This window comes from Tursiops truncatus, chromosome 8, assembly GCF_011762595.2.
Source record: "Tursiops truncatus isolate mTurTru1 chromosome 8, mTurTru1.mat.Y, whole genome shotgun sequence".
Lineage (NCBI taxonomy): Eukaryota > Metazoa > Chordata > Mammalia > Artiodactyla > Delphinidae > Tursiops > Tursiops truncatus.
The window spans coordinates 92081152-92090915 of NC_047041.1; positions in this window are offsets into that span (position 1 = coordinate 92081152).

Below are 9764 nucleotides of genomic sequence, written 5' to 3' on the forward strand. Positions count from 1 at the left end.
TAGTTCAGTAACTTTTTTTTTTTAATCAAGCAACTGTTTTGCACCAGGTCCATATGTTGAAAGAGCGGGGGATATAGACATTTATTAGACGTGGAGCTAAGCATCTGATTGGAGACAAGATACGTGGTCAGCAGACCGAGAATTGCCGTAGCAATCCTAAGAAAAAAGAACAAAGCTGGAGACATAACCTTTCCAAACTTCAGACAATACTACAAAGCTACAGCAATCAAAACAGTATGGTATTGGCACAAAAACAGACATATGGATCAATGGAACAGAGTAGAGAGCCCAGAAATAAACCCACACACCTATGGTCAATTAATCTTCGACAAAGGAGGCAAGAATACACAATGGAGAAAGGAGAAAGGGTAGTCTCTTCAGCAAATGGTGTTGGGAAAGCTGGACAGCTAGCTACACGTAAATCAACAAAGATAGAACACACCCTCACACCATATGCACAAAAAGAACACAAAATGGCTTAAATACTTAAATATAAGACATGACACCATGAAACTAGAAGAGAACATAGGCAAAACATTCTCTGACATAAATTGTAGCAATGTTTTCTTACGTCAGTCTCCCAAGGCAACAGAAATAAAAGCAAAAATAAATGGGACTTACTCAAACTTATAAGCTTTTGCACAGCAAAGGAAACCATAAACAAAACAAAAAGACAACCTAGGGACTGGGAGAAAGTATTTGCAAATGATGCAATCAACAAGGGCTTAATATCCAAGATATACAATCAGCTCATAGAACTCAAAAAAAATTTAAAAATCAAAAAATGGCAGAAGACCTAAATAGACATTTCTCCAAAGAAGACATACAGATGGCCAATAGGCACGTGAAACGTTGCTCAAAATCACTAATTATTAGAGAAATGCAAATCAAAACTACAATGGGGTATCACCTTACACTGGTCAGAATGGCCATCATTAAAAAGTTTACAAATGATAAAGGAGAGGGTGTGGAGAAAAGGGAACCCTCCTACACTGTTGGTGGGAATGTAAATTGGTGCAGCCACTATGGAAAATAGTATGGAGGTTCCTTAAAAAACTAAAACTAGAGTTACCATGTGATCCAGCAATCCCACTGCTGGGCATATATCTGGAGAAAACCATAATTCAAAAAGATACATGCACCCCAATGTTCATTGCAGCACTATTTACAGTAGCCAAGACATGGAGTAGCCTAAATGTCCATTGACAGATGAATGGATAAAGAAGGTGTGGTACATATATACAATGGAATATTACTCAGCCATAAAAAAGAATGAAATAATGCCATTTGCAACAACATGGATGGACCTAGAGATTACCATACTAAGTGAAGTCAGACGAATATCATCTCTCTTATATGTGGAATCTAAAAAGTGACACAAATGAACTTATTTACAAAACAGAAACAGACTCACAGACATAGAAAACAAACTTATGGTAACCAAAGGGGAAAGAGGAGGGGAGGGATAAATTAGGAGCTTGGGATTAGCAGATATGAACCACTATTTTTAAAACAGATAAACAACAACGTCCTACTGTGTAGCACAGGGAACTATATTCAATATCTTATAATACCTATAATGGAAAAGAACCTGAAAAAGAATACATATATGTATGTATATATCACTCTGCTGTACGCCAGAAATAATACATTGTAAATCAACTCTACTTCAATTTTTTTTTTTTTTTTTTTTTTTTTTGCGATACGCGGGCCTCTCACTGTTGTGGCCTCTTCTGTCGTGGAGCACAGGTGCCGGATGCGCAGGCTCAGTGGCCGTGGCTCACGGGCCCAGCCACTCCGCGGCATGTGGGGTCTTCCCGGACCGGGGCACGAACCCGTGTCCCCTGCATCGGCAGGCAGACTCTCAACCATTGCGCCACCAGGGAAGCCCCTACTTCAATTTTTTTAAAAAGAAACATGGTCAGCTCATTTCCCTACAGGCGATGAGTGTCACCAAAGGGGTTATCACAGGTGCTGTAGGTACGTGGCATCCTGTGACACATGGACAATGCCTCTGAAAACCAGTGGAATTAAGTGAAAAAAAGGGGGAGAAGTGGGAGGAGTTGGCATCCAGGTAGTGGCAGCAGCATAATCCCAGACATGGAAATGGGGAAGTTTTGTGCATGTGGGAAACACTAAGTTGTAGCTTCAAGTGCAAGCTGGGGAGTGGCTCTCCATTTCCACCAGGAAAAAGCCCAAAGTTCGTGGCTCTGCTTATGATGACTTTCACGATCTGGACCTTGCCTCATCTCTCACCACCTTCCCCACCCGCACTCTATCCTCCCACCATATGGGATCACCTGCAGTGGCCAGCACGGTGCCTGGCACATAGGAAGTATTCAGTACATGTTTGTGGAATATAAAATGAGTTGCAGAAGAAAAGTATGGAAAGACAGGCAGGGGGCCTCTGCTTGGAGTGTCCAAACCAAGGTTTGTACACCTGGAAGAGGCTACACCACCCTAGGGGACTCAGACAGTGAATCCATCAGAGACCTCTGTTTCTGGGTCTTCAACATTCAGGAGTAGACTTTGTGTCCCCTAATTCTCTCAGTCTTATCTCTAACTAGACTGTGACTCCTTGAGGGAAGAAGCCATGTATAATGTCTCGTTTACAGTGTTGAACATCAATAGGTGCTGAATTAAATGTTCGTCGGTAAAGCTGGACTTGCCTGTTTGCATCTCCACAGAAAAGGAAAACATGGGATTAGATCTGACCGTTAGGAGAACCACAAAAGCTGAAGTTAGAAGCCAGTCTCCCCTGCTGCTGGCTCATCCACTGCTTGAAAGATAACAACAGGCATAGACTTGAGTAGAGTCGCTGGATCCAGGAAAGGGGAATTATCCACACAAAGCTGGCCCCACCAGACTGGCCCCATTCTCCTTAACTAGTGGTGCAGGGTTCTTGGGCAGTGAAATAGACTGGGTTTCCTCTATCAGCCTAGTAGCCAGATTGAGACTAGGGAGTCTGAGGCGTGTGTGTGTGTGTGTGTTGCAAGTTCCATTGCAGAGAAGCAAGATATTTTGTTTCCCTCAGATTGGTTTCCTAAAAAGCCATGAGATATGGGTGGAAAGCCCTCCAAACTCCAACAGCAGGAAAGAGAGGAACACATCAATTGCACTGTTTTGTCATTCATTCAGCATTTACTAAGTATTTACTACATACTGGGTGCTGCATTCAGTGCTAGGAGGCACAGACATGTGACACACAAAGGAGAACACATATGGAAGAGACAAGATCAACACACCTGAAAGCAACTAGAGAACAGTTAAGAATGAAGTACTTACTAGAAATAATTTGTATGTGGAAGAAGTGTAGGAGAGCAGCTAAGAGCACTCACTTGGTGCATTAATTTAGGTAAATCTGAGCTTGGTTTGAATCTGAACTCCACCACATATGTGTGATTATGAACCGGTTGCTTCACCTGTGAGCCTTGGTTCTCTTATCTGTAAAATGGGGATAACATCATCTATCTCATTTTGTAGCTGGGAGGATTAAATGGGATAATGGATGTACATAGCATGGTGTTTGGGAGTGCTGGCTCTAGAACGAGGCTACTTGGGCTCAGATCTCAACTCCAATGCTTCCCTGCTGTCGTCTTGGGCAAGTTACTTAATCTCAGTTATGGTTTTCCCATTCTTAAAATCAGAATAACAGCTCCTACACTGTGGGGTTGATGTGAGGCTCCAATGAGTTTTATCCAGTGGGAAACTTTTAGAATAATCTTGGAACATAGCAAGAACTCAACACATACATTTACAACAGGAAAACAACGGCTGAATTATTTTCACAAGAGAAATTAAAACCTATCTGCACACAAAAATCAATATGTGAATGTCTATTGCAGCTTTACTTATAATCTCCAAAAGCTAGAAACATCCCAATGTCCTCCAACAGGTGAGTAAATGATGAAATACTACTCAGCAATAAAGAGTAATGGATTATGGGAATGTAAATTGGTACAGCCACTATGGAGAACAGTATGGAGGTTCCTTAAAACACTAGTTTCCATATGATCCAGCAATCCCACTCCAGGGCGTATATCCAGAGAAATCCACAATTCCAAAAGATACATGCACCCCAATGTTCACCGCAGCACTATTTACAATAGCCAAGACATGGAAGGAACCTAAATGCCCATCGACACATGAATGAACAAAGAAGATATGGTATATTTATACAACAGAATATTACTCAGCCATAAAAAAAGAATGAATAATGCCATTTACAGCAACATGGATGGACCTAGAGATTACCACACTAAGTGAAGTAAGTTGGATAGAGAAAGACAAATATCATATGATAATCACTTATATGTGGAATCTAAAAAAAAAAAGATATAAATGAACATATTTACAAAACAGAAACAGACTCACGGACATAGAAAACAAACTATGGTTACCAAAGAGGAAAGGTCGGGGGAGGATAAATTAGGAGGTTGGGATTAGCAGTTTCAAACTACTGTATATAAAATAGATAGTCAACAAGGACATACTGTATTGCACAGGAAACTCTACTCAATATTCTATAATAACCTTTATGGGAAAAGAACCTGAAAAAGAATTGATACATGTATACATATAACTGAATCGCTTTGCTGTACACCTGAAACTAACACACATTGTAAATCAACTATACTCCAATATAAAATAAAAACTTTAAAAAAAAAAGAGTAACAGACGACAGATTCATGCAACAACACGGATGAATTTCAAGTTCACTATGGTAAATGAAAGCAGTCAGATTCAAAAAGCTATAGACTGTATAATTCCGTTTACATGACATTATGGAAAAGGAAAAACCATAGGGAGAACAGATTAACAGTTAAGGGTTAAGGGTGGTGTTTGACTACGAAGGGGCAGAGTGAGGGAGTCTTTCGGGGTGATGGAAATTTCATACCTTGAATTCCCCCAAATATCCACTTGGCTCAGCACCTTCCCTGGGAGGCTCCTCTAATCGTGATATTTTAAATTGTGCCATCTACCTCCACGATTTCCTAATCCCCTTTCCTGCTTTACTTTTCCCAGTAACTCTTACCATTATTGAGTCTACTGTGTAAGTTATTTGTTGTCTGTCACTCCCACACATATGTCCTAACGATGCAAGATTTGTCTCTGTTTTTTTTTTTTTTTTTCTGTACGTGGGCCTCTCACTGTTGTGGCCTCTCCCATTGCGGAGCACAGGCTCCGGACACGCAGGCTAAGCGGCCATGGCTCATGGGCCTAGCCACTTCGCGGCACGTGGGATCTTCCCGGACTGGGGCACGAACCCATGTCCCCTACATCGGCAGGCGGACTCCCAACCACTGCGCCACCAGGGAAGCCCTTGTCTCTGTTTTGTACCCTGATGTGTCTCTAGCCCCTGGTACAGAGTAGGTGTCCAGAGGAAACTGCTGAATGAATGGATGGATGGATGGATGAACGAGTGAGTCATGCTAGACTTCCTCATATATTTTATATTTTTTGTCCTTATTTAGCAGGAGTTAACATTCGAGGTAATCCCACAAGTACCTGGGATTGAAGACGCCTCCCTCCGCAGAAGTTTTTGAAGTGGCCTCTACTGGAAACCCCATAAGGTCAACACGTTTGTTAGCTTCTGAAGTTGGGGTTTCCACACTGTATGGAGAGTGTGAGTTAGGACCCCACCTTCCCACAGGTAGGAGGCTCAAGGTCCTAATAGTTTTACCTGGTGGGCAGGGGCTGTCTGAGCTGGGTCTTGTCCCTGCTCCTGGCCTTAGACAGAGCCCAGTTCCATCAATCAACTGTTCATGAGGGCTTATCCCTGTCCCTGCAGCAGACCCAAGACCACAGTTCTTCAGGCCTGTAGGAATTCTCAGTGCCAGTTCCCACTCCATCATCGGCACCTGGTAATTTCTTGATTTTGAGTTTGCTCAATATTCTAAAATATCATATCGTGCCCTTGTATGTGCTGGAGTTGGAGGTGCAGGATTCCAGTCTGTGTGTTCCATAGGCCAACATGGCTGGACGTTTGGAGAGGGCAGCGCTACACTACATATGACCTTACCTCCAAGAAACCTGGAACCTTCCCCTGGGGCACACGAATCCCTGTGTGAGAGGCATTGCTACAGAAAGACATGAATTTTATCCTTCATACAGGATGAAATAGAAAGGGCATGCAGACACGCTGGCTTCAGAGCAGACTCCCATTTTGTCTAGAGTTCACCTCCTCCATGCCCTCCAACCCCAAAATCTCTGCAAGGGCCTATCACGGAAAGCCCACCCTCTCTGAAAATGCCCAGCTGCATTAGGGAGGTACCTTTTATAATTTGAAAACAAGCCCAGACCAGTAGTGAAAGTAAGGCCCAGCCAGACCCTTACCACATGCTAACTTCATAAAGATGGCAGACGGGAACCTGGAGCTTCTCCACTAAGGCCTCTCCAAGAGTTCTGAGAATGTGTCCAGAGTCATTCTCACCAAGCCTTCTCTCTATAGTCACATGCCTTGGGGTGAGGCTAGTGAAAATCAGGGGACCCAGGGATAAGGGACCAGGCCAGCTCCTGCCCATTGCTCTCCGAATCCTGCAGGTGGCAGCCGGACACAAGGCTGAGGATCTGAGGACCAAACGAAGGGGGGACCACGTGGCACTCCAGGCGCAGGGATGCTCTTGATCAGGGCAGCTCGGAGTCCTAGCTGCAGAGGATGGAGAGGCAACAGGGTGGTGGAGGACCTGCACTGTCCACGATGGTAGCCAGTAACCAACCTGCCCACTGACACTGACATTTAAATTCATCACCATGGGATCAAATTAAAGATGCAATGCCTCGGTTGCACCAGCCGCATTTTCAAATGCTCAGCAGCCACATGGGTCTTCTGTATTGGACAGCACAGATACGAAACATCTCCATCAGCAGAGTCCCAGGGGGAGCGCTGCCCCAGCCAGTGAGCTCCAGCCCACCCCAAGTGTGTAACACCCAGACACCAGCCAAGTCTGCATCACCCCCAGAGAACGTCCACTCAGAAGGCCCCAGAGTGGGTCCCTTAACGCAGACCCCTCCTCACCTCCTTCTTTTATTCCTTTCCAGTTTTATCGAGATACAATTGGCATACAGCACTATATGTCTAAAGTGTACAGCTTAACAACTTGACTTACATATATTGTGAGTTAATTACCACAATAAGTTTAGTGAATATCCATCACCTCATATAGATACAAAAAGAAAAAGCGTGTTTTTTCCCGTGATGAGACCTCTTAGGATCTACTCTCTCAACAAGTTTCAGATCCACCATACGGCAGTGCTAGCTATAGCCACTGTGTGGTACGTTACATCCTCAGTACATTCTTATCTTAAAGCTGGAAGTTTGTACCTTTTGACCATCTTCATCCAGCTCCCCCCTCCTTTCTTCTTGGGAAATAATTATTTCTCCTTAAGCTGGGATGGTTTAGGCTCCTTCAGGCCTCAGTGCCTTTGAACATGCTGTTACCTCTCCCCGGGAGGCTGGGATGCTCTCTTCTTCACGTCTATGTACCAAACAGTGAGCACTGTGCCGGGGCTGTCGGTATCCGCCCATATGCCCTCAGCACTGCTTCAACGTGCCCACAGCTACTGCCTGGGGACTGTCCTGGCTATGGGAGCCATTTGGCCCTTGCACGGGCAGGCAGTGCTGGAGAGTTAATGCCCCAACAGATGGGGTGTTGGTGGATAGATACCCCTTGAGTAAGATGACTCTGAGGCCTTTTCTACACTTGCTCCCAGAATCCCCAGAGGACTGAGCTTCAGTGGGGTCCCCAGGGGCAACTGGCCTGAAGAGACGCCTTTTACTGGCTTTCCGACACCCCATCCTGCCCCTCACTCCCTACTGGTGCTTCCTCAGATCACTTCCCAAATAAATGGCTTGCACTAAAATTCTCAGAGTCTCCTTCCCGCAAGGCAAGCCGAGACCAGGGCCTACCGTGTGCCAGACTCAGCAGTAAGCACAGAGGAAAAGAGATTTGATAAATTCAGTTCCTTCCTCGTAAGCTTGCAGTGACACGGGTGAAGCCGGTGGGTGAAGAGGCAATTGGGAGATGGTGGCGTGAACAGCACTGTGATGGGGCCGGAGAGGGGGCAGGGATTCCCTGGGGAGAGACAGCCGCCCAGCCTGGATGGGGTGGGGGGAGTTAAGGTGAGTGCTGAAGGCCGAGGGAGGGAGGAAGACTCCAGACAGAAGCGCTCCTGAAGACGTGAATGGGGAACCATTGACACCTTTCACGCTGGGAATCATGTGATGGGATTGACATCTCATCACGCTGAAGGTGATGTGGAGAAAGGACAGAGCGGATGAGGATGGAAGCAGGGTGCCCACCCTGGAGGCTGGTGTGGGAACAGACAAGGAGAGACGGGGTGTGAATCAGGCAGGGCCCAGGCCCCAGGCAGAAGGTGAAGGGTCAGAGGAGAGCTGATGAAGGAGGGTTGCCGGGACCTGGTGATAACTGAGCCCCGGAAGCCCAGGGAGATGATCCCAGGTTCCTGGCTGAGGAAACTCAGTGGTACTGCTGCCATTCCCTACAAACAACACAGGAGGCGTGGGTTTGAGGGAAAGATGATGACTTTTGTTTTGGACATGACTCTGAGGTGCCTGTAGGCCTCTGATTCTCTGAGACCAGTAGCCACAGCATCCCTGGAACTTTTAGAAATGCAATTTCTCAGGCCCTACCCCAGACCTACTAAATCAGGGACTCGGCGGGTGGGCCCAGCAATCTGGGCTTTAATAAACCCTCTAGCCCTCCAAGTAGTGGTGACTGAGAAATGTTTAACAACTCCCTCCTGGGGAGAAGGAATTCCTGATTTTAGTACTCTCCAATTCTAACGGTGGAAATAATCCCACCATGGCCGATTTCAAGCCACCTGTCTGACATCACTCCACACAGAGCTGGGAAGAGATGCAGCAGTTGTCACCCCCAGGCAGTATGAACTGGCTCCAGGGGATTCTGAGGTGCACCTGTGGGCCCAGAGCCACTGCTCGAGGCCAATTGCATGAACTTATCTAGTAGGCAGGTAGATGTACGGGTGTAAAGCCCAAGAGAGAGGACCGGGATGCAGAAAACGTTTGGGAGACATCAGCGTAGATACAGGTGCCTACCAGGTAAACCCAGGGAACACAAACATGAATAATTAGACTGGGTTCCTGCCCCCGAGGATCACGCAGTCACTTAGACAGAAAGGCACACAAACAATCATCACACAACAGTGGAGGCGCAAAGGAGGGGGTGATCCCCTCGACTGGGGAAGGTTCTTGGAGGAGGTGGCAGGAGCTGGGTTTTTTAAACACAGGAAGGGAATTAGACGGGTAGAGAAGAGGGAGGCCGGTGTCCCAGGCAGAAGGAAAGGCCGAGTGGAGAAAAGAACGTGGCTGATGGGAGGTGGACGCACTGCAGTGATGGAAGGGGAGGCCAGAGAAGCCAGATCTACGAGGCGCCTGAGCTCAGGGCTACAGAATTTAAACTTGACCTTGGAACATATGAGGCATCGTTAAAGAATTTGAAGGAGTGGGGGGTTATGATCAAGAATGAAAGGTCACGCTCTCTCCTTAATCATTACGCTGTATTCGCTCTGGAATTTCTTTTGTTTCTCAAACATATAGAGCTATTTCCTACCTCCAGGCCTCCATGCACTTCCTCCTGACTGGAACCCTCTCACAATGGCTGTCCTCCGGGTGGACTTGTCCATCAATGTTCAGCCCAAGTGTCACCTCCTCCTCCAAGCACTCCCCGTGGCCATGATGTGATTTAAAACAGGCCCCTCTGTCCTCTCCACCCCAGTACCTT